Source organism: Pleurodeles waltl, chromosome 6, assembly GCF_031143425.1.
Source record: "Pleurodeles waltl isolate 20211129_DDA chromosome 6, aPleWal1.hap1.20221129, whole genome shotgun sequence".
NCBI lineage: Eukaryota > Metazoa > Chordata > Amphibia > Caudata > Salamandridae > Pleurodeles > Pleurodeles waltl.
The window spans coordinates 1,371,209,275-1,371,237,188 of record NC_090445.1 but is presented as its reverse complement, the minus strand read 5'-3'; positions in this window follow the sequence as shown (position 1 = coordinate 1,371,237,188).

Below are 27,914 nucleotides of genomic sequence, written 5' to 3'. Positions count from 1 at the left end.
AACGTGGCTAAAAAAACACGTTTTCCTCACATTTCAGTGACAGAAAGTTCTGGAATCTGAGAGGAGCCACAAATTTCCTTCCACCCAGCGTTCCCCCAAGTATCCTGATAAAAATGATACCTCACTTGTGTGGGTAGGCCTAGCGCCCGTGACAGGAAATGCCCCAAAACACAACGTGGACACAACCCATTTTTTGACAGAAAACAGAGCTGTTTTTTTCAAAGTGCCTACCTGTACATTTTGGCCTCTATCTCAGCATAGGGAAACCTACCACACCTGTGCATTTTTTTAAACTAGAGACCTAGGGGAATTCAAGATGGGGTGACTTGTGGGGCTCTGACCAGGTTCTGTTTGCCAGAATCTTTTGCAAACCTCAAAACGTGGCTAAAAAAACACGTTTTCCTCACATTTCAGTGACAGAAAGTTCTGGAATCTGAGAGGAGCCACAAATTTCCTTCCATCCAGTGTTCTCCCAAGTCTCCTGATAAATATGATACCTCACTTGTGTGGATAGGCCTAGCGCCCGCACAGGAAATGCCACAAAACACAACGTGGACACATCCCATTTTTTGACAGAAAACAGAGCAGTTTTTTTCAAAGTGCCTACCTGTACATTTTGGCCTCTAGCTCAGCCGGCACATAGGGAAACCTACCACACCTGTGCATTTTTGAAAACTAGAGACCTAGGGAAATCCAAAATGGGGTGACTTGTGGGGCTCTGACCAGGTTCTGTTACCCAGAATAATTTGCAAACCTCAAAACGTGGCTAAAAAAACTTGTTTTCCTCACATTTCAGTGACAGAAAGTTCTGGAATCCGAGAGGAGCCACAAATTTCCTTCCACGTAGCGTTCCCCCAAGTCTCCCGATAAATATGATACCTCACTTGTGTGGGTAGGCCTAGCGCCTGCGACAGGAAATGCCCCAAAACACAACCTGGACACATCCCATTTTTTGACAGAAAACAGAGCTGTGTTTTGCAAAGTTCCTACCTGTAGATTTTGGCCTCTAGCTCAGCCGGCACATAGGGAAACCTACCAAACCTGTGCATTTTTTAAAACTAGAGACCTAGGGGAATCTAAGATGGGGTGACTTGTGGGGCTCTCACCAGGTTCTGTTACCCAGAATCCTTTGCAAAACTCAAAACGTGGCTAAAAAAACTCGTTTTCCTCACATTTCAGTGACAGAAAGTTCTGGAATCCGGGAGGAGCCACAAATTTCCTTCTACCCAGCGTTCCCCCAAGTCTCCCGATAAAAATGATACCTCACTTGTGTGGGTAGGCCTAGCGCCCGCGACAGGAAATGCCCCAGAACACAACGTGGACACATCCCATTTTTTGACAGAAAACTGAGCTGTGTTTTGCAAAGTGCCTACCTGTAGATTTTGGCCTCTAGCTCAGCCGGCACATAGGGAAACCTACCAAACCTGTTCATTTTTTAAAACTAGAGACCTAGGGGAATCTAAGATGGGGTGACTTGTGGGGCTCTCACCAGGTTCTGTTACCCAGAATCCTTTGCAAACCTCAAAACGTGGCTAAAAAACCTCGTTTTCCTCACATTTCAGTGACAGAAAGTTCTGGAATCCGGGAGGAGCCACAAATTTCCTTCTACCCAGCGTTCCCCCAAGTCTCCCGATAAAAATGATACCTCACTTGTGTGGGTAGGCCTAGCGCCCGCGACAGGAAATGCCCCAAAACGCAACGTGGACACATCCCATTTTTTGACAGAAAACAGAACTGTGTTTTGCAAAGTGCCTACCTGTAGATTTTGGCCTCTAGCTCAGCCGGAACATAGGGAAACCTACCAAACCTGTGCATTTTTGAAAACTAGAGACCTAGGGGAATCTAAGATGAGGTGACTTGTGGGGCTCTCACCAGGTTCTGGTACCCAGAATCCTTTGCAAACCTCAAAACGTGGCTAAAAAACACGTTTTCCTCACATTTCAGTGACAGAAAGTTCTGGAATCTGAGAGGAGACACAAATTTCCTTCCACCCAGCGTTCCCCCAAGTCTCCTGATAAAAATGATACCTCACTTGTGTGGGTAGGCCTAGCGCCCGCGACAGATAATGCCCCAAAACACAACGTGGACACATCCCATTTTTTGACAGAAAACAGAGCTGTTTTTTTCAAAGTGCCTACCTGTACATTTTGGCCTCTAGCTCAGCTGGCACATAGGGAAACCTACCACACCTGTGCATTTTTGAAAACTAGAGACCTAGGGAAATCCAAGATGGGGTGACTTGTGGGGCTCTCATCAGGTTCTGGTACCCAGAATCCTTTGCAAACCTCAAAACGTGGCTAAAAAAACACGTTTTCCTCACATTTCAGTGACAGAAAGTTCTGGAATCTGAGAGGAGCCACAAATTTCCTTCCACCCAGCGTTCCCCCAAGTCTCCTGATAAAAATGATACCTCACTTGTGTGGGTAGGCCTAGCGCCCGCGACAGGAAATGCCCCAAAACACAACGTGGACACATCCCATTTTTTGACAGAAAACAGAGCTGTTTTTTTCAAAGTGCCTACCTGTACATTTTGGCCTCTATCTCAGCATAGGGAAACCTACCACACCTGTGCATTTTTGAAAACTAGAGACCTAGGGGAATCCAAGATGGGGTGACTTGTGGGGCTCTGACCAGGTTCTGTTTGCCAGAATCTTTTGCAAACCTCAAAACGTGGCTAAAAAAACACGTTTTCCTCACATTTCAGTGACAGAAAGTTCTGGAATCTGAGAGGAGTCACAAATTTCCTTCCACCCAGTGTTCTCCCAAGTCTCCTGATACAAATGATACCTCACTTGTGTGGATAGGCCTAGCGCCTGCACAGGAAATGCCACAAAACACAACGTGGACACATCCCATTTTTTGACAGAAAACAGAGCAATTTTTTTCAAAGTGCCTACCTTTCCATTTTGGCCTCTAGCTCAGCCGGCACATAGGGAAACCTACCACACCTGTGCATTTTTTAAAACTAGAGACCTAGGGAAATCCAAAATGGGGTGACTTGTGGGGCTCTGACCAGGTTCTGTTACCCAGAATAATTTGCAAACCTCAAAACGTGGCTAAAAAAACAAGTTTTCCTCACATTTCAGTGACAGAAAGTTCTGGAATCCGAGAGGAGCCACAAGTTTCCTTCCACCCAGCGCTCCCCCAAGTCTCCCGATAAAAATTATACCTCACTTGTGTGGGTAGGCCTAGCGCCCGAGACAGGAAATGCCCCAAAACACAACGTGGACACATCCCATTTTTTGACAGAAAACAGAGCTGTGTTTTGCAAAGTGCCTACCTGTAGATTTTGGCCTCTAGCTCAGCCGGCACATAGGGAAACCTACCAAACCTGTGCATTTGTGAAAACTAGAGACCTAGGGGAATCTAAGATGGGGTGACTTGTGGGGCTCTCACCAGGTTCTGTTACCCAGAATCCTTTGCAAACCTCAAAACGTGGCTAAAAAAACTCGTTTTCCTCACATTTCAGTGACAGAAAGTTCTGGAATCCGAGAGGAGCCACAAATTTCCTTCCACCCAGCGTTCCCCCAAGTCTCCCGATAAAAATTATACCTCACTTGTGTGGGTAGGCCTAGCGCCCGCGACAGGAAATGCCCCAAAACAAAACGTGGACACATCCCATTTTTTTACAGAAAACAGAACTGTGTTTTGCAAAGTGCCTACCTGTAGATTTTGGCCTCTAGCTCAGCCGGCACATAGGGAAACCTACCAAACCTGTGCATTTTTGAAAACTAGAGACCTAGGGGAATCTAAGATGAGGTGACTTGTGGGGCTCTCACCAGGTTCTGGTACCCAGAATCCTTTGCAAACCTCAAAACGTGGCTAAAAAACACGTTTTCCTCACATTTCAGTGACAGAAAGTTCTGGAATCTGAGAGGAGCCACAAATTTCCTTCCACCCAGCGTTCCCCCAAGTCTCCTGATAAAAATGATACCTCACTTGTGTGGGTAGGCCTAGCGCCCGCGACAGGAAATGCCCCAAAACACAACGTGGACACATCCCATTTTTTGACAGAAAACAGAGCTGTTTTTTTCAAAGTGCCTACCTGTACATTTTGGCCTCTATCTCAGCATAGGGAAACCTACCACACCTGTGCATTTTTGAAAACTAGAGACCTAGGGGAATCCAAGATGGGGTGACTTGTGGGGCTCTGACCAGGTTCTGTTTGCCAGAATATTTTGCAAACCTCAAAACGTGGCTAAAAAAACACGTTTTCCTCACATTTCAGTGACAGAAAGTTCTGGAATCTGAGAGGAGCCACAAATTTCCTTCCACCCAGTGTTCTCCCAACTCTCCTGATACAAATGATACCTCATTTGTGTGGATAGGCCTAGCGCCTGCACAGGAAATGCCACAAAACACAACGTGGACACATCCTATTTTTTGACAGAAAACAGAGCAGTTTTTTTCAAAGTGCCTACCTGTACATTTTGGCCTCTAGCTCAGCCGGCACATAGGGAAACCTACCACACCTGTGCATTTTTTAAAACTAGAGACCTAGGGAAATCCAAAATGGGGTGACTTGTGGGGCTCTGACCAGGTTCTGTTACCCAGAATAATTTGCAAACCTCAAAACGTGGCTAAAAAAACTCGTTTTCCTCACATTTCAGTGACAGAAAGTTCTGGAATCCGAGAGGAGCCATAAATTTCCTTCCACCCAGCGTTCCCACAAGTCTCCCGATAAAAATGATACCTCACTTGTGTGGGTAGGCCTAGCGCCCGCGACAGGAAATGCCCCAGAACACAACGTGGACACATCCCATTTTTTGACAGAAAACAGAGCAGTGTTTTGCAAAGTGCCTTCCTGTAGATTTTGGCCTCTAGCTCAGCCGGCACATAGGGAAACCTACCAAACCTGTTCATTTTTTAAAACTAGAGACCTAGGGGAATCTAAGATGGGGTGACTTGTGGGGCTCTCACCAGGTTCTGTTACCCAGAATCCTTTGCAAAACTCAAAACGTGGCTAAAAAAACTCGTTTTCCTCACATTTCAGTGACAGAAAGTTCTGGAATCCGGGAGGAGCCACAAATTTCCTTCTACCCAGCGTTCCCCCAAGTCTCCCGATAAAAATGATACCTCACTTGTGTGGGTAGGCCTAGCGCCCGCGACAGGAAATGCCCCAGAACACAACGTGGACACATCCCATTTTTTGACAGAAAACAGAGCAGTTTTTTTCAAAGTGCCTACCTGTACATTTTGGCCTCTAGCTCAGCCGGCACATAGGGAAACCTACCACACCTGTGCATTTTTTAAAACTAGAGATCTAGGGAAATCCAAAATGGGGTGACTTGTGGGGCTCTGACCAGGTTCTGTTACCCAGAATAATTTGCAAACCTCAAAACGTGGCTAAAAAAACAAGTTTTCCTCACATTTCAGTGACAGAAAGTTCTGGAATCCGAGAGGAGCCACAAATTTCCTTCCACCCAGCGCTCCCCCAAGTCTCCCGATAAAAATTATACCTCACTTGTGTGGGTAGGCCTAGCGCCCGAGACAGGAAATGCCCCAAAACACAACGTGGACACATCCCATTTTTTGACAGAAAACAGAGCTGTGTTTTGCAAAGTGCCTACCTGTAGATTTTGGCCTCTAGCTCAGCCGGCACATAGGGAAACCTACCAAACCTGTGCATTTGTGAAAACTAGAGACCTAGGGGAATCTAAGATGGGGTGACTTGTGGGGCTCTCACCAGGTTCTGTTACCCAGAATCCTTTGCAAACCTCAAAACGTGGCTAAAAAAACTCGTTTTCCTCACATTTCAGTGACAGAAAGTTCTGGAATCCGAGAGGAGCCACAAATTTCCTTCCACCCAGCGTTCCCCCAAGTCTCCCGATAAAAATTATACCTCACTTGTGTGGGTAGGCCTAGCGCCCGCGACAGGAAATGCCCCAAAACAAAACGTGGACACATCCCATTTTTTTACAGAAAACAGAACTGTGTTTTGCAAAGTGCCTACCTGTAGATTTTGGCCTCTAGCTCAGCCGGCACATAGGGAAACCTACCAAACCTGTGCATTTTTTAAAACTAGAGACCTAGGGGAATCTAAGATGAGGTGACTTGTGGGGCTCTCACCAGGTTCTGGTACCCAGAATCCTTTGCAAACCTCAAAACGTGGCTAAAAAACACGTTTTCCTCACATTTCAGTGACAGAAAGTTCTGGAATCTGAGAGGAGCCACAAATTTCCTTCCACCCAGCGTTCCCCCAAGTCTCCTGATAAAAATGATACCTCACTTGTGTGGGTAGGCCTAGCGCCCGCGACAGGAAATGCCCCAAAACACAACGTGGACACATCCCATTTTTTGACAGAAAACAGAGCTGTTTTTTTCAAAGTGCCTACCTGTACATTTTGGCCTCTATCTCAGCATAGGGAAACCTACCACACCTGTGCATTTTTGAAAACTAGAGACCTAGGGGAATCCAAGATGGGGTGACTTGTGGGGCTCTGACCAGGTTCTGTTTGCCAGAATCTTTTGCAAACCTCAAAACGTGGCTAAAAAAACACGTTTTCCTCACATTTCAGTGACAGAAAGTTCTGGAATCTGAGAGGAGCCACAAATTTCCTTCCACCCAGTGTTCTCCCAACTCTCCTGATACAAATGATACCTCATTTGTGTGGATAGGCCTAGCGCCTGCACAGGAAATGCCACAAAACACAACGTGGACACATCCTATTTTTTGACAGAAAACAGAGCAGTTTTTTTCAAAGTGCCTACCTGTACATTTTGGCCTCTAGCTCAGCCGGCACATAGGGAAACCTACCACACCTGTGCATTTTTTAAAACTAGAGACCTAGGGAAATCCAAAATGGGGTGACTTGTGGGGCTCTGACCAGGTTCTGTTAGCCAGAATAATTTGCAAACCTCAAAACGTGGCTAAAAAAACTCGTTTTCCTCACATTTCAGTGACAGAAAGTTCTGGAATCCGAGAGGAGCCATAAATTTCCTTCCACCCAGCGTTCCCACAAGTCTCCCGATAAAAAAGATACCTCACTTGTGTGGGTAGGCCTAGCGCCCGCGACAGGAAATGCCCCAGAACACAACGTGGACACATCCCATTTTTTGACAGAAAACAGAGCAGTGTTTTGCAAAGTGCCTTCCTGTAGATTTTGGCCTCTAGCTCAGCCGGCACATAGGGAAACCTACCAAACCTGTTCATTTTTTAAAACTAGAGACCTAGGGGAATCTAAGATGGGGTGACTTGTGGGGCTCTCACCAGGTTCTGTTACCCAGAATCCTTTGCAAAACTCAAAACGTGGCTAAAAAAACTCGTTTTCCTCACATTTCAGTGACAGAAAGTTCTGGAATCCGGGAGGAGCCACAAATTTCCTTCTACCCAGCGTTCCCCCAAGTCTCCCGATAAAAATGATACCTCACTTGTGTGGGTAGGCCTAGCGCCCGCGACAGGAAATGCCCCAGAACACAACGTGGACACATCCCATTTTTTGACAGAAAACTGAGCTGTGTTTTGCAAAGTGCCTACCTGTAGATTTTGGCCTCTAGCTCAGCCGGCACATAGGGAAACCTACCAAACCTGTTCATTTTTTAAAACTAGAGACCTAGGGGAATCTAAGATGGGGTGACTTGTGGGGCTCTCACCAGGTTCTTTTACCCAGATTCCTTTGCAAACCTCAAAACGTGGCTAAAAAACCTCGTTTTCCTCACATTTCAGTGACAGAAAGTTCTGGAATCCGGGAGGAGCCACAAATTTCCTTCTACCCAGCGTTCCCCCAAGTCTCCCGATAAAAATGATACCTCACTTGTGTGGGTAGGCCTAGCGCCCGCGACAGGAAATGCCCCAAAACGCAACGTGGACACATCCCATTTTTTGACAGAAAACAGAACTGTGTTTTGCAAAGTGCCTACCTGTAGATTTTGGCCTCTAGCTCAGCCGGAACATAGGGAAACCTACCAAACCTGTGCATTTTTTAAAACTAGAGACCTAGGGGAATCTAAGATGAGGTGACTTGTGGGGCTCTCACCAGGTTCTGGTACCCAGAATCCTTTGCAAACCTCAAAACGTGGCTAAAAAACATGTTTTCCTCACATTTCAGTGACAGAAAGTTCTGGAATCTGAGAGGAGCCACACATTTCCTTCCACCCAGCGTTCCCCCAAGTCTCCTGATAAAAATGATACCTCACTTGTGTGGGTAGGCCTAGCGCCCGCGACAGATAATGCCCAAAACACAACGTGGACACATCCCATTTTTTGACAGAAAACAGAGCTGTTTTTTTCAAAGTGCCTACCTGTACATTTTGGCCTCTAGCTCAGCTGGCACATAGGGAAACCTACCACACCTGTGCATTTTTGAAAACTAGAGACCTAGGGAAATCCAAGATGGGGTGACTTGTGGGGCTCTCACCAGGTTCTGGTACCCAGAATCCTTTGCAAACCTCAAAACGTGGCTAAAAAAACACGTTTTCCTCACATTTCAGTGACAGAAAGTTCTGGAATCTGAGAGGAGCCACAAATTTCCTTCCACCGAGCGTTCCCCCAAGTCTCCTGATAAAAATGATACCTCACTTGTGTGGGTAGGCCTAGCGCCCGCGACAGGAAATGCCCCAAAACACAACGTGGACACATCCCATTTTTTGACAGAAAACAGAGCTGTTTTTTTCAAAGTGCCTACCTGTACATTTTGGCCTCTATCTCAGCATAGGGAAACCTACCACACCTGTGCATTTTTGAAAACTAGAGACCTAGGGGAATCCAAGATTGGGGTGACTTGTGGGGCTCTGACCAGGTTCTGTTTGCCAGAATCTTTTGGAAACCTCAAAACGTGGCTAAAAAAACACGTTTTCCTCACATTTCAGTGACAGAAAGTTCTGGAATCTGAGAGGAGCCACAAATTTCCTTCCACCCAGTGTTCTCCCAAGTCTCCTGATACAAATGATACCTCACTTGTGTGGATAGGCCTAGCGCCTGCACAGGAAATGCCACAAAACACAACGTGGACACATCCCATTTTTTGACAGAAAACAGAGCAGTTTTTTTCAAAGTGCCTACCTGTACATTTTGGCCTCTAGCTCAGCCGGCACATAGGGAAACCTACCACACCTGTGCATTTTTTAAAACTAGAGACCTAGGGAAATCCAAAATGGGGTGACTTGTGGGGCTCTGACCAGGTTCTGTTACCCAGAATAATTTGCAAACCTCAAAACGTGGCTAAAAAAACTTGTTTTCCTCACATTTCAGTGACAGAAAGTTCTGGAATCCGAGAGGAGCCACAAATTTCCTTCCACGTAGCGTTCCCCCAAGTCTCCCGATAAATATGATACCTCACTTGTGTGGGTAGGCCTAGCGCCCGCGACAGGAAATGCCCCAAAACACAACGTGGACACATCCCATTTTTTGACAGAAAACAGAGCTGTTTTTTTCAAAGTGCCTACCTGTACATTTTGGCCTCTAGCTCAGCTGGCACATAGGGAAACCTACCACACCTGTGCATTTTTGAAAACTAGAGACCTAGGGAAATCCAAGATGGGGTGACTTGTGGGGCTCTCACCAGGTTCTGGTACCCAGAATCCTTTGCAAACCTCAAAACGTGGCTAAAAAAACACGTTTTCCTCACATTTCAGTGACAGAAAGTTCTGGAATCTGAGAGGAGCCACAAATTTCCTTCCACCCAGCGTTCCCCCAAGTATCCTGATAAAAATGATACCTCACTTGTGTGGGTAGGCCTAGCGCCCGTGACAGGAAATGCCCCAAAACACAACGTGGACACAACCCATTTTTTGACAGAAAACAGAGCTGTTTTTTTCAAAGTGCCTACCTGTACATTTTGGCCTCTATCTCAGCATAGGGAAACCTACCACACCTGTGCATTTTTTTAAACTAGAGACCTAGGGGAATTCAAGATGGGGTGACTTGTGGGGCTCTGACCAGGTTCTGTTTGCCAGAATCTTTTGCAAACCTCAAAACGTGGCTAAAAAAACACGTTTTCCTCACATTTCAGTGACAGAAAGTTCTGGAATCTGAGAGGAGCCACAAATTTCCTTCCATCCAGTGTTCTCCCAAGTCTCCTGATAAATATGATACCTCACTTGTGTGGATAGGCCTAGCGCCCGCACAGGAAATGCCACAAAACACAACGTGGACACATCCCATTTTTTGACAGAAAACAGAGCAGTTTTTTTCAAAGTGCCTACCTGTACATTTTGGCCTCTAGCTCAGCCGGCACATAGGGAAACCTACCACACCTGTGCATTTTTGAAAACTAGAGACCTAGGGAAATCCAAAATGGGGTGACTTGTGGGGCTCTGACCAGGTTCTGTTACCCAGAATAATTTGCAAACCTCAAAACGTGGCTAAAAAAACTTGTTTTCCTCACATTTCAGTGACAGAAAGTTCTGGAATCCGAGAGGAGCCACAAATTTCCTTCCACGTAGCGTTCCCCCAAGTCTCCCGATAAATATGATACCTCACTTGTGTGGGTAGGCCTAGCGCCTGCGACAGGAAATGCCCCAAAACACAACCTGGACACATCCCATTTTTTGACAGAAAACAGAGCTGTGTTTTGCAAAGTTCCTACCTGTAGATTTTGGCCTCTAGCTCAGCCGGCACATAGGGAAACCTACCAAACCTGTGCATTTTTTAAAACTAGAGACCTAGGGGAATCTAAGATGGGGTGACTTGTGGGGCTCTCACCAGGTTCTGTTACCCAGAATCCTTTGCAAAACTCAAAACGTGGCTAAAAAAACTCGTTTTCCTCACATTTCAGTGACAGAAAGTTCTGGAATCCGGGAGGAGCCACAAATTTCCTTCTACCCAGCGTTCCCCCAAGTCTCCCGATAAAAATGATACCTCACTTGTGTGGGTAGGCCTAGCGCCCGCGACAGGAAATGCCCCAGAACACAACGTGGACACATCCCATTTTTTGACAGAAAACTGAGCTGTGTTTTGCAAAGTGCCTACCTGTAGATTTTGGCCTCTAGCTCAGCCGGCACATAGGGAAACCTACCAAACCTGTTCATTTTTTAAAACTAGAGACCTAGGGGAATCTAAGATGGGGTGACTTGTGGGGCTCTCACCAGGTTCTGTTACCCAGAATCCTTTGCAAACCTCAAAACGTGGCTAAAAAACCTCGTTTTCCTCACATTTCAGTGACAGAAAGTTCTGGAATCCGGGAGGAGCCACAAATTTCCTTCTACCCAGCGTTCCCCCAAGTCTCCCGATAAAAATGATACCTCACTTGTGTGGGTAGGCCTAGCGCCCGCGACAGGAAATGCCCCAAAACGCAACGTGGACACATCCCATTTTTTGACAGAAAACAGAACTGTGTTTTGCAAAGTGCCTACCTGTAGATTTTGGCCTCTAGCTCAGCCGGAACATAGGGAAACCTACCAAACCTGTGCATTTTTGAAAACTAGAGACCTAGGGGAATCTAAGATGAGGTGACTTGTGGGGCTCTCACCAGGTTCTGGTACCCAGAATCCTTTGCAAACCTCAAAACGTGGCTAAAAAACACGTTTTCCTCACATTTCAGTGACAGAAAGTTCTGGAATCTGAGAGGAGACACAAATTTCCTTCCACCCAGCGTTCCCCCAAGTCTCCTGATAAAAATGATACCTCACTTGTGTGGGTAGGCCTAGCGCCCGCGACAGATAATGCCCCAAAACACAACGTGGACACATCCCATTTTTTGACAGAAAACAGAGCTGTTTTTTTCAAAGTGCCTACCTGTACATTTTGGCCTCTAGCTCAGCTGGCACATAGGGAAACCTACCACACCTGTGCATTTTTGAAAACTAGAGACCTAGGGAAATCCAAGATGGGGTGACTTGTGGGGCTCTCATCAGGTTCTGGTACCCAGAATCCTTTGCAAACCTCAAAACGTGGCTAAAAAAACACGTTTTCCTCACATTTCAGTGACAGAAAGTTCTGGAATCTGAGAGGAGCCACAAATTTCCTTCCACCCAGCGTTCCCCCAAGTCTCCTGATAAAAATGATACCTCACTTGTGTGGGTAGGCCTAGCGCCCGCGACAGGAAATGCCCCAAAACACAACGTGGACACATCCCATTTTTTGACAGAAAACAGAGCTGTTTTTTTCAAAGTGCCTACCTGTACATTTTGGCCTCTATCTCAGCATAGGGAAACCTACCACACCTGTGCATTTTTGAAAACTAGAGACCTAGGGGAATCCAAGATGGGGTGACTTGTGGGGCTCTGACCAGGTTCTGTTTGCCAGAATCTTTTGCAAACCTCAAAACGTGGCTAAAAAAACACGTTTTCCTCACATTTCAGTGACAGAAAGTTCTGGAATCTGAGAGGAGTCACAAATTTCCTTCCACCCAGTGTTCTCCCAAGTCTCCTGATACAAATGATACCTCACTTGTGTGGATAGGCCTAGCGCCTGCACAGGAAATGCCACAAAACACAACGTGGACACATCCCATTTTTTGACAGAAAACAGAGCAATTTTTTTCAAAGTGCCTACCTTTCCATTTTGGCCTCTAGCTCAGCCGGCACATAGGGAAACCTACCACACCTGTGCATTTTTTAAAACTAGAGACCTAGGGAAATCCAAAATGGGGTGACTTGTGGGGCTCTGACCAGGTTCTGTTACCCAGAATAATTTGCAAACCTCAAAACGTGGCTAAAAAAACAAGTTTTCCTCACATTTCAGTGACAGAAAGTTCTGGAATCCGAGAGGAGCCACAAGTTTCCTTCCACCCAGCGCTCCCCCAAGTCTCCCGATAAAAATTATACCTCACTTGTGTGGGTAGGCCTAGCGCCCGAGACAGGAAATGCCCCAAAACACAACGTGGACACATCCCATTTTTTGACAGAAAACAGAGCTGTGTTTTGCAAAGTGCCTACCTGTAGATTTTGGCCTCTAGCTCAGCCGGCACATAGGGAAACCTACCAAACCTGTGCATTTGTGAAAACTAGAGACCTAGGGGAATCTAAGATGGGGTGACTTGTGGGGCTCTCACCAGGTTCTGTTACCCAGAATCCTTTGCAAACCTCAAAACGTGGCTAAAAAAACTCGTTTTCCTCACATTTCAGTGACAGAAAGTTCTGGAATCCGAGAGGAGCCACAAATTTCCTTCCACCCAGCGTTCCCCCAAGTCTCCCGATAAAAATTATACCTCACTTGTGTGGGTAGGCCTAGCGCCCGCGACAGGAAATGCCCCAAAACAAAACGTGGACACATCCCATTTTTTTACAGAAAACAGAACTGTGTTTTGCAAAGTGCCTACCTGTAGATTTTGGCCTCTAGCTCAGCCGGCACATAGGGAAACCTACCAAACCTGTGCATTTTTGAAAACTAGAGACCTAGGGGAATCTAAGATGAGGTGACTTGTGGGGCTCTCACCAGGTTCTGGTACCCAGAATCCTTTGCAAACCTCAAAACGTGGCTAAAAAACACGTTTTCCTCACATTTCAGTGACAGAAAGTTCTGGAATCTGAGAGGAGCCACAAATTTCCTTCCACCCAGCGTTCCCCCAAGTCTCCTGATAAAAATGATACCTCACTTGTGTGGGTAGGCCTAGCGCCCGCGACAGGAAATGCCCCAAAACACAACGTGGACACATCCCATTTTTTGACAGAAAACAGAGCTGTTTTTTTCAAAGTGCCTACCTGTACATTTTGGCCTCTATCTCAGCATAGGGAAACCTACCACACCTGTGCATTTTTGAAAACTAGAGACCTAGGGGAATCCAAGATGGGGTGACTTGTGGGGCTCTGACCAGGTTCTGTTTGCCAGAATATTTTGCAAACCTCAAAACGTGGCTAAAAAAACACGTTTTCCTCACATTTCAGTGACAGAAAGTTCTGGAATCTGAGAGGAGCCACAAATTTCCTTCCACCCAGTGTTCTCCCAACTCTCCTGATACAAATGATACCTCATTTGTGTGGATAGGCCTAGCGCCTGCACAGGAAATGCCACAAAACACAACGTGGACACATCCTATTTTTTGACAGAAAACAGAGCAGTTTTTTTCAAAGTGCCTACCTGTACATTTTGGCCTCTAGCTCAGCCGGCACATAGGGAAACCTACCACACCTGTGCATTTTTTAAAACTAGAGACCTAGGGAAATCCAAAATGGGGTGACTTGTGGGGCTCTGACCAGGTTCTGTTACCCAGAATAATTTGCAAACCTCAAAACGTGGCTAAAAAAACTCGTTTTCCTCACATTTCAGTGACAGAAAGTTCTGGAATCCGAGAGGAGCCATAAATTTCCTTCCACCCAGCGTTCCCACAAGTCTCCCGATAAAAATGATACCTCACTTGTGTGGGTAGGCCTAGCGCCCGCGACAGGAAATGCCCCAGAACACAACGTGGACACATCCCATTTTTTGACAGAAAACAGAGCAGTGTTTTGCAAAGTGCCTTCCTGTAGATTTTGGCCTCTAGCTCAGCCGGCACATAGGGAAACCTACCAAACCTGTTCATTTTTTAAAACTAGAGACCTAGGGGAATCTAAGATGGGGTGACTTGTGGGGCTCTCACCAGGTTCTGTTACCCAGAATCCTTTGCAAAACTCAAAACGTGGCTAAAAAAACTCGTTTTCCTCACATTTCAGTGACAGAAAGTTCTGGAATCCGGGAGGAGCCACAAATTTCCTTCTACCCAGCGTTCCCCCAAGTCTCCCGATAAAAATGATACCTCACTTGTGTGGGTAGGCCTAGCGCCCGCGACAGGAAATGCCCCAGAACACAACGTGGACACATCCCATTTTTTGACAGAAAACTGAGCTGTGTTTTGCAAAGTGCCTACCTGTAGATTTTGGCCTCTAGCTCAGCCGGCACATAGGGAAACCTACCAAACCTGTTCATTTTTTAAAACTAGAGACCTACGGGAATCTAAGATGGGGTGACTTGTGGGGCTCTCACCAGGTTCTGTTACCCAGAATCCTTTGCAAACCTCAAAACGTGGCTAAAAAACCTCGTTTTCCTCACATTTCAGTGACAGAAAGTTCTGGAATCCGGGAGGAGCCACAAATTTCCTTCTACCCAGCGTTCCCCCAAGTCTCCCGATAAAAATGATACCTCACTTGTGTGGGTAGGCCTAGCGCCCGCGACAGGAAATGCCCCAAAACGCAACGTGGACACATCCCATTTTTTGACAGAAAACAGAACTGTGTTTTGCAAAGTGCCTACCTGTAGATTTTGGCCTCTAGCTCAGCCGGAACATAGGGAAACCTACCAAACCTGTGCATTTTTGAAAACTAGAGACCTAGGGGAATCTAAGATGAGGTGACTTGTGGGGCTCTCACCAGGTTCTGGTACCCAGAATCCTTTGCAAACCTCAAAACGTGGCTAAAAAACATGTTTTCCTCACATTTCAGTGACAGAAAGTTCTGGAATCTGAGAGGAGCCACACATTTCCTTCCACCCAGCGTTCCCCCAAGTCTCCTGATAAAAATGATACCTCACTTGTGTGGGTAGGCCTAGCGCCCGCGACAGATAATGCCCCAAAACACAACGTGGACACATCCCATTTTTTGACAGAAAACAGAGCTGTTTTTTTCAAAGTGCCTACCTGTACATTTTGGCCTCTAGCTCAGCTGGCACATAGGGAAACCTACCACACCTGTGCATTTTTGAAAACTAGAGACCTAGGGAAATCCAAGATGGGGTGACTTGTGGGGCTCTCACCAGGTTCTGGTACCCAGAATCCTTTGCAAACCTCAAAACGTGGCTAAAAAAACACGTTTTCCTCACATTTCAGTGACAGAAAGTTCTGGAATCCGAGAGGAGCCACAAATTTCCTTCCACGTAGCGTTCCCCCAAGTCTCCCGATAAATATGATACCTCACTTGTGTGGGTAGGCCTAGCGCCCGCGACAGGAAATGCCCCAAAACACAACGTGGACACATCCCATTTTTTGACAGAAAACAGAGCTGTTTTTTTCAAAGTGCCTACCTGTACATTTTGGCCTCTAGCTCAGCTGGCACATAGGGAAACCTACCACACCTGTGCATTTTTGAAAACTAGAGACCTAGGGAAATCCAAGATGGGGTGACTTGTGGGGCTCTCACCAGGTTCTGGTACCCAGAATCCTTTGCAAACCTCAAAACGTGGCTAAAAAAACACGTTTTCCTCACATTTCAGTGACAGAAAGTTCTGGAATCTGAGAGGAGCCACAAATTTCCTTCCACCCAGCGTTCCCCCAAGTATCCTGATAAAAATGATACCTCACTTGTGTGGGTAGGCCTAGCTCCCGTGACAGGAAATGCCCCAAAACACAACGTGGACACAACCCATTTTTTGACAGAAAACAGAGCTGTTTTTTTCAAAGTGCCTACCTGTACATTTTGGCCTCTATCTCAGCATAGGGAAACCTACCACACCTGTGCATTTTTTTAAACTAGAGACCTAGGGGAATCCAAGATGGGGTGACTTGTGGGGCTCTGACCAGGTTCTGTTTGCCAGAATCTTTTGCAAACCTCAAAACGTGGCTAAAAAAACACGTTTTCCTCACATTTCAGTGACAGAAAGTTCTGGAATCTGAGAGGAGCCACAAATTTCCTTCCATCCAGTGTTCTCCCAAGTCTCCTGATAAATATGATACCTCACTTGTGTGGATAGGCCTAGCGCCCGCACAGGAAATGCCACAAAACACAACGTGGACACATCCCATTTTTTGACAGAAAACAGAGCAGTTTTTTTCAAAGTGCCTACCTGTACATTTTGGCCTCTAGCTCAGCCGGCACATAGGGAAACCTACCACACCTGTGCATTTTTGAAAACTAGAGACCTAGGGAAATCCAAAATGGGGTGACTTGTGGGGCTCTGACCAGGTTCTGTTACCCAGAATAATTTGCAAACCTCAAAACGTGGCTAAAAAAACTTGTTTTCCTCACATTTCAGTGACAGAAAGTTCTGGAATCCGAGAGGAGCCACAAATTTCCTTCCACGTAGCGTTCCCCCAAGTCTCCCGATAAATATGATACCTCACTTGTGTGGGTAGGCCTAGCGCCTGCGACAGGAAATGCCCCAAAACACAACCTGGACACATCCCATTTTTTGACAGAAAACAGAGCTCTGTTTTGCAAAGTTCCTACCTGTAGATTTTGGCCTCTAGCTCAGCCGGCACATAGGGAAACCTACCAAACCTGTGCATTTTTGAAAACTAGAGACCTAGGGGAATCTAAGATGGGGTGACTTGTGGGGCTCTCACCAGGTTCTGGTACCCAGAATCCTTTGCAAACCTCAAAACGTGGCTAAAAAAACTCTTTTTCCTCACATTTCAGTGACAGAAAGTTCTGGAATCCGAGAGGAGCCATAAATTTCCTTCTACCCAGCGTTCCCACAAGTCTCCCGATAAAAATGATACCTCACTTGTGTGGGTAGGCCTAGCGCCCGCGACAGGAAATGCCCCAGAACACAACGTGGACACATCCCATTTTTTGACAGAAAACAGAGCTGTGTTTTGCAAAGTGCCTTCCTGTAGATTTTGGCCTCTAGCTCAGCCGGCACATAGGGAAACCTACCAAACCTGTTCATTTTTTAAAACTAGAGACCTAGGGGAATCTAAGATGGGGTGACTTGTGGGGCTCTCACCAGGTTCTGTTACCCAGAATCCTTTGCAAACCTCAAAACGTGGCTAAAAAAACTTGTTTTCCTCACATTTCAGTGACAGAAAGTTCTGGAATCCGGGAGGAGCCACACATTTCCTTCTACCCAGCGTTCCCCCAAGTCTCCCGATAAAAATGATACCTCACTTGTGTGGGTAGGCCTAGCGCCCGCGACAGGAAATGCCCCAGAACACAACGTGGACACATCCCATTTTTTGACAGAAAACAGAGCTGTGTTTTGCAAAGTGCCTACCTGTAGATTTTGGCCTCTAGCTCAGCCGGCACATAGGGAAACCTACCAAACCTGTTCATTTTTTAAAACTAGAGACCTAGGGGAATCTAAGATGGGGTGACTTGTGGGGCTCTCACCAGGTTCTGTTACCCAGAATCCTTTGCAAACCTCAAAACGTGGCTAAAAAAACTCGTTTTCCTCACATTTCAGTGACAGAAAGTTCTGGAATCCGGGAGGAGCCACAAATTTCATTCTACCCAGCGTTCCCCCAAGTCTCCCGATAAAAATGATACCTCACTTGTGTGGGTAGGCCTAGCGCCCGCGACAGGAAATGCCCCAAAACGCAACGTGGACACATCCCATTTTTTGACAGAAAACAGAGCTGTTTTTTTCAAAGTGCCTACCTGTACATTTTGGCCTCTATCTCAGCCGGCAAATAGGGAAACCTACCACACCTGTGCATTTTTGAAAACTAGAGACCTAGGGAAATCCAAAATGGGGTGACTTGTGGGGCTCTGACCAGGTTTTGGTACCCAGAATCCTTTGCAAACCTCAAAACGTGGCTAAAAAAACAAGTTTTCCTCACATTTCAGTGACAGAAAGTTCTGGAATCCGAGAGGAGCCACAAATTTCCTTCCACCCAGCGTTCCCCCAAGTCTCCCGATAAAAATTATACCTCACTTGTGTGGGTAGGCCTAGCGCCCGCGACAGGAAATGCCCCAAAACGCAACGTGGACACATCCCATTTTTTGACAGAAAACAGAGCTGTTTTTTTCAAAGTGCCTACCTGCACATTTTGGCCTCTAGCTCAGCCGGCAAATAGGGAAACCTACCACACCTGTGCATTTTTTAAAACTAGAGACCTAGGGAAATCCAAAAGGGGGTGACTTGTGGGGCTCTGACCAGGTTCTGTTACCCAGAATAATTTGCAAACCTCAAAACGTGGCTAAAAAAACTTGTTTTCCTCACATTTCAGTGACAGAAAGTTCTGGAATCCGAGAGGAGCCACAAATTTCCTTCCACGTAGCGTTCCCCCAAGTCTCCCGATAAATATGATACCTCACTTGTGTGGGTAGGCCTAGCGCCTGCGACAGGAAATGCCCCAAAACACAACCTGGACACATCCCATTTTTTGACAGAAAACAGAGTTGTGTTTTGCAAAGTTCCTACCTGTAGATTTTGGCCTCTAGCTCAGCCGGCACATAGGGAAACCTACCAAACCTGTGCATTTTTTAAAACTAGAGACCTAGGGGAATCCAAAATGGGGTGACTTGTGGGGCTCTCACCAGGTTCTGTTACCCAGAATCCTTTGCAAACCTCAAAACGTGGCTAAAAAAACTCGTTCTCCTCACATTTCAGTGACAGAAAGTTCTGGAATCCGAGAGGAGCCACAAATTTCCTTCCACCCAGCGTTCCCCCAAGTCTCCCGATAAAAATTATACCTCACTTGTGTGGGTAGGCCTAGCGCCCGCGACAGGAAATGCCCCAAAACAAAACGTGGACACATCCCAATTTTTGACAGAAAACAGAACTGTGTTTTGCAAAGTGCCTACCTGTAGATTTTGGCCTCTAGCTCAGCCGGCACGTAGGGAAACCTACCAAACCTGTGCATTTTTGAAAACTAGAGACGTAGGGGAATCTAAGATGAGGTGACTTGTGGGGCTCTCACCAGGTTCTGGTACCCAGAATCCTTTGCAAACCTCAAAACGTGGCTAAAAAACACGTTTTCCTCACATTTCAGTGACAGAAAGTTCTGGAATCTGAGAGGAGCCACAAATTTCCTTCCACCCAGCGTTCCCCCAAGTCTCCTGATAAAAATGATACCTCACTTGTGTGGGTAGGCCTAGCGCCCGCGACAGGAATTGCCCCAAAACACAACGTGGACACATCCCATTTTTTGACAGAAAACAGAGCTGTTTTTTTCAAAGTGCCTACCTGTACATTTTGGCCTCTAGCTCAGCTGGCACATAGGGAAACCTACCACACCTGTGCATTTTTGAAAACTAGAGACCTAGGGAAATCCAAGATGGGGTGACTTGTGGGGCTCTCACCAGGTTCTGGTACCCAGAATCCTTTGCAAACCTCAAAACGTGGCTAAAAAAACACGTTTTCCTCACATTTCAGTGACAGAAAGTTCTGGAATCTGAGAGGAGCCACAAATTTCCTTCCACCCAGCGTTCCCCCAAGTCTCCTGATAAAAATGATACCTCACTTGTGTGGGTAGGCCTAGCGCCCGCGACAGGAAATGCCCCAAAACACAACGTTGACACATCCCATTTTTTGACAGAAAACAGAGCTGTTTTTTTCAAAGTGCCTACCTGTACATTTTGGCCTCTATCTCAGCATAGGGAAACCTACCACACCTGTGCATTTTTGAAAACTAGAGACCTAGGGGAATCCATGATGGGGTGACTCGTGGGGCTCTGACCAGGTTCTGTTTGCCAGAATCTTTTGCAAACCTCAAAACGTGGCTAAAAAAACTCGTTTTCCTCACATTTCAGTGACAGAAAGTTCTGGAATCTGAGAGGAGCCACAAATTTCCTTCCATCCAGTGTTCTCCCAAGTCTCCTGATAAATATGATACCTCACTTGTGTGGATAGGCCTAGCGCCCGCACAGGAAATGCCACAAAACACAACGTGGACACATCCCCTTTTTTGACAGAAAACAGAGCAGTTTTTTTCAAAGTGCCTGCCTATACATTTTGGCCTCTAGCTCAGCCGGCACATAGGGAAACCTACCACACCTGTGCATTTTTGAAAACTAGAGACCTAGGGAAATCCAAAATGGGGTGACTTGTGGGGCTCTGACCAGGTTCTGTTACCCAGAATAATTTGCAAACCTCAAAACGTGGCTAAAAAAACTTGTTTTCCTCACATTTCAGTGACAGAAAGTTCTGGAATCCGAGAGGAGCCACAAATTTCCTTCCACGTAGCGTTCCCCCAAGTCTCCCGATAAATATGATACCTCACTTGTGTGGGTAGGCCTAGCGCCTGCAACAGGAAATGCCCCAAAACACAACCTGGACACATCCCATTTTTTGACAGAAAACAGAGCTGTGTTTTGCAAAGTTCCTACCTGTAGATTTTGGCCTCTAGCTCAGCCGGCACATTGGGAAACCTACCAAACCTGTGCATTCTTGAAAACTAGAGACCTAGGGGAATCTAAGATGGGGTGACTTGTGGGGCTCTCACCAGGTTCTGGTACCCAGAATCCTTTGCAAACCTCAAAACGTGGCTAAAAAAACTAATTTTCCTCACATTTCAGTGACAGAAAGTTCTGGAATCCGAGAGGAGCCATAAATTTCCTTCCACCCAGCGTTCCCACAAGTCTCCCGATAAAAATGATACCTCACTTGTGTGGGTAGGCCTAGCGCCCGCGACAGGAAATGCCCCAGAACACAACGTGGACACATCCCATTTTTTGACAGAAAACAGAGCTGTGTTTTGCAAAGTGCCTACCTGTAGATTTTGGCCTCTAGCTCAGCCGGCACATAGGGAAATCTACCAAACCTGTTCATTTTTTAAAACTAGAGACCTAGGGGAATCTAAGATGGGGTGACTTGTGGGGCTCTCACCAGGTTCTGTTACCCAGAATCCTTTGCAAACCTCAAAACGTGGCTAAAAAAACTTGTTTTCCTCACATTTCAGTGACAGAAAGTTCTGGAATCCGGGAGGAGCCACAAATTTCCTTCTACCCAGCGTTCACCCAAGTCTCCCGATAAAAATTATACCTCACTTGTGTGGGTAGGCCTAGCGCCCGCGACAGGAAATGCCCCATAATGCAACGTGGACACATCCCATTTTTTGACAGAAAACAGAGCTGTTTTTTTCAAAGTGCCTACCTGTACATTTTGGCCTCTAGCTCAGCCGGCAAATAGGGAAACCTACCACACCTGTGCATTTTTTAAAACTAGAGACCTAGGGAAATCCAAAATGGGGTGACTTGTGGGGCTCTGACCAGGTTCTGTTACCCAGAATCCTTTGCAAACCTCAAAATGTGGCTAAAAAAACTCGTTTTCCTCACATTTCAGTGACAGAAAGTTCTGGAATCCGAGAGGAGCCACAAATTTCCTTCCACCCAGCGTTCCCCCAAGTCTCCCGATAAAAATTATACCTCACTTGTGTGGGTAGGCCTAGCGCCCGAGACAGGAAATGCTCCAAAACACAACGTGGACACATCCCATTTTTTGACAGAAAACAGAGCTGTGTTTTGCAAAGTTCCTACCTGTAGATTTTGGCCTCTAGCTCAGCCGGCACATAGGGAAACCTACCAAACCTGTGCATTTGTGAAAACTAGAGACCTAGGGGAATCTAAGATGGGCTGACTTGTGGGGCTCTCACCAGGTTCTGGTACCCATAATCCTTTGCAAACCTCAAAACGTGGCTAAAAAACACGTTTTCCTCACATTTCAGTGACAAAAAGTTCTGGAATCTGAGAGGAGCCACAAATTTCCTTCCACCCAGCGTTCCTCCAAGTCTCCCGATAAAAATGGTACCTCACTTGTGTGGGTAGGCCTAGCGCCCGCGACAGGAAATGCCCCAAAATACAACGTGGACACATCCCATTTTTTGACAGAAAACAGAGCAGTTTTTTTCAAAGTGCCTACCTGTACATTTTGGCCTCTAGCTCAGCCGGCACATAGGGAAACCTACCACACCTGTGCATTTTTGAAAACTAGAGACCTAGGGAAATCCAAAATGGGGTGACTTGTGGGGCTCTGACCAGGTTCTGTTACCCAGAATAATTTGCAAACCTCAAAACGTGGCTAAAAAAACTAGTTTTCCTCACATTTCAGTGACAGAAAGTTCTGGAATCCGAGAGGAGCCACAAATTTCCTTCCACCCAGCGTTCCCCCAAGTCTCCCGATAAATATGATACCTCACTTGTGTGGGTAGGCCTAGCGCCTGCGACAGGAAATGCCCCAAAACACAACGTGGACACATCCCATTTTTTGACAGAAAACAGAGCTGTGTTTTGCAAAGTGCCTACCTGTAGATTTTGGCCTCTAGCTCAGCCGGCACATAGGGAAACCTACCAAACCTGTGCATTTTTGAAAACTAGAGACCTAGGGGAATCTAAGATGGGGTGACTTGTGGGGCTCTCACCAGGTTCTGGTACCCAGAATCCTTTGCAAACCTCAAAACGTGGCTAAAAAAACACGTTTTCCTCACATTTCAGTGACAGAAAGTTCTGGAATCTGAGAGGAGCCACAAATTTCCTTCCACGCAGCGTTCCCCCAAGTCTCCCGATAAAAATGATACCTCACTTGTGTGGGTAGGCCTAGCGCCCGCGACAGGAAATGCCCCAAAACACAACGTGGACACATCCCATTTTTTGACAGAAAACAGAGCTGTTTTTTTCAAAGTGCCTACCTGTACATTTTGGCCTCTAGCTCTGCCGGCACATAGGGAAACCTACCACACCTGTGCGTTTTTTAAAACTAGAGACCTAGGGAAATCCAAGATGGGGTGACTTGTGGGGCTCTGACCAGGTTCTGTTACCCAGAATCCTTTGCAAACCTCAAAACGTGGCTAAAAAAACTTGTTTTCCTCATATTTCAGTGACAGAAAGTTCTGGAATCCGAGAGGAGCCATAAATTTCCTTCCACCCAGCGTTCCCACAAGTCTCCCGATAAAAATGATACCTCACTTGTGTGGGTAGGCCTAGCGCCCGCGACAGGAAATGCCCCAGAACACAACGTGGACACATCCCATTTTTTGACAGAAAACAGAGCTGTGTTTTGCAAAGTGCCTACCTGTAGATTTTGGCCTCTAGCTCAGCCGGCACATAGGGAAACCTACCAAACCTGTTCATTTTTTAAAACTAGAGACCTAGTGGAATCTAAGATGGGGTGACTTGTGGGGCTCTCACCAGGTTCTGTCACCCAGAATCCTTTGCAAACCTCAAAACGTGGCTAAAAAAACACATTTTCCTCACATTTCAGTGACAGAAAGTTCTGGAATCTGAGAGGAGCCACACATTTCCTTCCACGTAGCGTTCCCCCAAGTCTCCCGATAAATATGATACCTCACTTGTGTGGGTAGGCCTAGCGCCTGCAACAGGAAATGCCCCAAAACACAACCTGGACACATCCCATTTTTTGACAGAAAACAGAGCTGTGTTTTGCAAAGTTCCTACCTGTAGATTTTGGCCTCTAGCTCAGCCGGCACATAGGGAAACCTACCAAACCTGTGCATTCTTGAAAACTAGAGACCTAGGGGAATCTAAGATGGGGTGACTTGTGGGGCTCTCACCAGGTTCTGGTACCCAGAATCCTTTGCAAACCTCAAAACGTGGCTAAAAAAACTCGTTTTCCTCACATTTCAGTGACAGAAAGTTCTGGAATCCGAGAGGAGCCATAAATTTCCTTCCACCCAGCGTTCCCACAAGTCTCCCGATAAAAATGATACCTCACTTGTGTGGGTAGGCCTAGCGCACGCGGCAGGAAATGCCCCAGAACACAACGTGGACACATCCCATTTTTTGACAGAAAACAGAGCTGTGTTTTGCAAAGTGCCTACCTGTAGATTTTGGCCTCTAGCTCAGCCGGCACATAGGGAAACCTACCAAACCTGTGCATTTTTGAAAATTAGAGACCTAGGGGAATCTAAGATGGGGTGACTTGTGGGGCTCTCACCAGGTTCTGGTACCCAGAATCCTTTGCAAACCTCAAAACGTGGCTAAAAAAACACATTTTCCTCACATTTCAGTGACAGAAAGTTCTGGAATCTGAGAGGAGCCACAAATTTCCTTCCACGCAGCGTTCCCCCAAGTCTCCCGATAAAAATGATACCTCACTTGTGTGGGTAGGCCTAGCGCCCGCGACAGGAAATGCCCCAAAACACAACGTGGACACATCCCATTTTTTGACAGAAAACAGAGCTGTTTTTTTCAAAGTGCCTACCTGTACATTTTGGCCTCTAGCTCTGCCGGCACATAGGGAAACCTACCACACCTGTGCGTTTTTTAAAACTAGAGACCTAGGGAAATCCAAGATGGGGTGACTTGTGGGGCTCTGACCAGGTTCTGTTACCCAGAATCCTTTGCAAACCTCAAAACGTGGCTAAAAAAACTCGTTTTCCTCATATTTCAGTGACAGAAAGTTCTGGAATCCGAGAGGAGCCATAAATTTCCTTCCACCCAGCGTTCCCACAAGTCTCCCGATAAAAATGATACCTCACTTGTGTGGGTAGGCCTAGCGCCCGCGACAGGAAATGCCCCAGAACACAACGTGGACACATCCCATTTTTTGACAGAAAACAGAGCTGTGTTTTGCAAAGTGCCTACCTGTAGATTTTGGCCTCTAGCTCAGCCGGTACATAGGGAAACCTACCAAACCTGTTCATTTTTTAAAACTAGAGACCTAGTGGAATCAAAGATGGGGTGACTTGTGGGGCTCTCACCAGGTTCTGTCACCCAGAATCCTTTGCAAACCTCAAAACGTGGCTAAAAAAACACATTTTCCTCACATTTCAGTGACAGAAAGTTCTGGAATCTGAGAGGAGCCACACATTTCCTTCCACGTAGCGTTCCCCCAAGTCTCCCGATAAATGTGATACCTCACTTGTGTGGGTAGGCCTAGCGCCTGCAACAGGAAATGCCCCAAAACACAACCTGGACACATCCCATTTTTTGACAGAAAACAGAGCTGTGTTTTGCAAAGTTCCTACCTGTAGATTTTGGCCTCTAGCTCAGCCGGCACATAGGGAAACCTACCAAACCTGTGCATTCTTGAAAACTAGAGACCTAGGGGAATCTAAGATGGGGTGACTTGTGGGGCTCTCACCAGGTTCTGGTACCCAGAATCCTTTGCAAACCTCAAAACGTGGCTAAAAAAACTCGTTTTCCTCACATTTCAGTGACAGAAAGTTCTGGAATCCGAGAGGAGCCATAAATTTCCTTCCACCCAGCGTTCCCACAAGTCTCCCGATAAAAATGATACCTCACTTGTGTGGGTAGGCCTAGCGCCCGCGACAGGAAATGCCCCAGAACACAACGTGGACACATCCCATTTTTTGACAGAAAACAGAGCTGTGTTTTGCAAAGTGCCTACCTGTAGATTTTGGCCTCTAGCTCAGCCGGCACATAGGGAAACCTACCAAACCTGTTCATTTTTTAAAACTAGAGACGTAGGGGAATCTAAGATGGGGTGACTTGTGGGGCTCTCACCAGGTTCTGTTACCCAGAATCCTTTGCAAACCTCAAAACGTGGCTAAAAAAACTTGTTTTCCTCACATTTCAGTGACAGAAAGTTCTGGAATCCGAGAGGAGCCACAAATTTCCTTCTACCCAGCGTTCCCCCAAGTCTCTCGATAAAAATGATACCTCACTTGTGTGGGTAGGCCTAGCGCCCGCGACAGGAAATGCCCCAAAATGCAACGTGGACACATCCCATTTTTTTACATAAAACAGAGCTGTTTTTTTCAAAGTGCCTACCTGTACATTTTGGCCTCTAGCTCAGCCGGCAAATAGGGAAACCTACCACACCTGTGCATTTTTTAAAACTAGAGACCTAGGGAAATCCAAAATGGGGTGACTTGTGGGGCTCTGACCAGGTTCTGTTACCCAGAATCCTTTGCAAACCTCAAAATGTGGTTAAAAAAACTTGTTTTCCTCACATTTCAGTGACAGAAAGTTCTGGAATCCGAGAGGAGCCACAAATTTCCTTCCACCCAGCGTTCCCCCAAGTCTCCCGATAGAAATTATACCTCACTTGTGTGGGTAGGCCTAGCGCCTGAGACAGGAAATGCTCCAAAACACAACGTGGACACATCCCATTTTTTGACAGAAAACAGAGCTGTGTTTTGCAAAGTGCCTACCTGTAGATTTTGGCCTCTAGCTCAGCCGGCACATTGGGAAACCTACCAAACCTGTGCATTTGTGAAAACTAGAGACCTAGGGGAATCTAAGATGGGGTGACTTGTGGGGCTCTCACCAGGTTCTGGTACCCATAATCCTTTGCAAACCTCAAAACGTGGCTAAAAAACACGTTTTCCTCACATTTCAGTGACAAAAAGTTCTGGAATCTGAGAGGAGCCACAAATTTCCTTCCATCCAGCGTTCCCCCAAGTCTCCTGATAAAAATGATACCTCACTTGTGTGGGTAGGCCTAGCGCCCGCGACAGGAAATGCCCCAAAACACAACGTAGACACATCCCATTTTTTGACAGAAAACAGAGCTGTTTTTTTCAAAGTGCCTACCTGTACATTTTGGCCTCTAGCTCAGCCGGCACATAGGGAAACCTACCACACCTGTGCATTTTTGAAAACTAGAGACCTAGGGGAATCCAAGATGGGGTGACTTGTGGGGCTCTCACCAGGTTCTGGTACCTAGAAACTTTTGCAAACCTCAAAACGTGGCTAAAAAAACACGTTTTCCTCGCATTTCAGTGACAGAAAGTTCTGGAATCTGAGAGGAGCCACAAATTTCCTTCCACCCAGTGTTCCCCCAAGTCTCTTGATAAAAATGATACCTCACTTGTGTGGGTAGGCCTAGCACCCCGCACAGGAAATGCCACAAAATACAACGTGGACACATCCCATTTTTTGACAGAAAACAGAGCAGTTTTTTTCAAAGTGCCTACCTCTACATTTTGGCCTCTAGCTCAGCCGGCACATAGGGAAACCTACCACACCTGTGCATTTTTGAAAACTAGAGACCTAGGGAAATCCAAAATGGGGTGACTTGTGGGGCTCTGACCAGGTTCTGTTACCCAGAATAATTTGCAAACCTCAAAACGTGGCTAAAAAACTAGTTTTCCTCACATTTCAGTGACAGAAAGTTCTGGAATCCGAGAGGAGCCACAAATTTCCTTCCACCCCGTTCCCCCAAGTCTCCCGATAAATATGATACCTCACTTGTGTGGGTAGGCCTAGCGCCTGCGACAGGAAATGCCCCAAAAGACAACGTGGACACATCCCATTTTTTGACAGAAAACAGAGCTGTGTTTTGCAAAGTGCCTACCTGTAGATTTTGGCCTCTAGCTCAGCCGGCACATAGGGAAACCTACCAAACCTGTGCATTTTTGAAAACTAGAGACCTAGGGGAATCTAAGATGGGGTGACTTGTGGGGCTCTCACCAGGTTCTGGTACCCAGAATCCTTTGCAAACCTCAAAACGTGGCTAAAAAACACGTTTTCCTCACATTTCAGTG